Below are 1379 nucleotides of genomic sequence, written 5' to 3'. Positions count from 1 at the left end.
GTTGTGTGTGTATGTATGTGTATAAAGACATAAATTTAATTTATATATTTTTTTTTAATGATTTAATTTTAAAAAAAAAAAGAGAGAAATATAACAATATATTTTTTGGTTTGTTTTTCTTTTTTTCATTTCAATTTATTCAGAATGATATGAATTTATGTATTTACAATTTATATATAACACTTCTAGAATGACATATCTTCAATTCCAAAAAAAAAAAGTTATATATTAGATGGTAATGTGAACAAATATTTACAAAAATGAATTTTATAGGTAGATGTTGATTTTTTTGTTATTGATTTTTTTTTTTTTTTACTCTGAATGTACTGGATTATTTAAAATATGTTGGCAGATAAAGGTGTCAGGCAAACGGACAACCTTTAGGAGATATGAATTATTACTTAAAATGAGGAGGATGGTGGTGAATCAACCAGCAAACTGTCAACACTAGATTTAAAATCTTCCAAGGCTTGGATTTCATTTATATATGAGAGAGAGTACAAGAGTTTATTATTCATAATTCAAAGCAGAGGCTTTCTGCAGTTGTTACTCAGTTTCAAGTTTTTGTCTTTCACAACAAAGCTTTGGGAAACTAGTAGAAGCAATGGAATAAAATCTCAGCCTCAAATACTTAAAAATTGGTCAAAAGAACCGTTTTCTTAATTCTCAGTTTTGATAACATCTCTCAAGATGAAATGATATGTTTGAATTTGCAAGAACGCGAGTCTGTTATCCCAATGAGTTGTTTAGAGTTGGCAAAACAACTAGCAATCAATTGTATTGCTGATTATCATGCTATTAATGGTTAATTAATCGAGACAACTGAACAGAACTAGGTGACCTCAAAACACTTATTTTGTTTTGTTTTTGCATGCCAGTCAGCATCACATCTCTTTCTGATTAAAAGATGATGATAACTGCACGCTATCAAGCAACTGTTCTGGTCAAACCATTAACAGTTAAGGCAATTCCAAGCAAATATCACATAATAGAAGCTATTCCACAAATTAAGCTAGAATTCACTGAAATCATAACTTTGTGGAAGAAAAATTAAAAAAAAAAAAAGCTTCCATGTTTATTTTTTCATATTCTAAATTTAAGGAATTAACTCTATTTTGTAAATAACTGGCTTTTTGTTTTCCTTCATTTTTATTCAGTTCCCCCACTTAAGTGTGATAATGACGTGAGATGATGAGATGTGTACTCAAAACTCCTCAGAGACATTGTTCAGTGGAGGCAGCTGTTTTGATTGAATCCAATCACAGCTGCCTATTATGTGGGCTTCTCCTTGAGCAGTCTAAAAGCACAAACTATTTTCCAGTACATGCTACTAATACTTTAAAAAAAAAAAAAAAAGATTGATTCATACATCTCCCAAC

The sequence above is a fragment of the Octopus bimaculoides genome, chromosome 7, assembly GCF_001194135.2.
Source record: "Octopus bimaculoides isolate UCB-OBI-ISO-001 chromosome 7, ASM119413v2, whole genome shotgun sequence".
Lineage (NCBI taxonomy): Eukaryota > Metazoa > Mollusca > Cephalopoda > Octopoda > Octopodidae > Octopus > Octopus bimaculoides.
Note: the sequence above shows the minus strand (reverse complement) of the source record.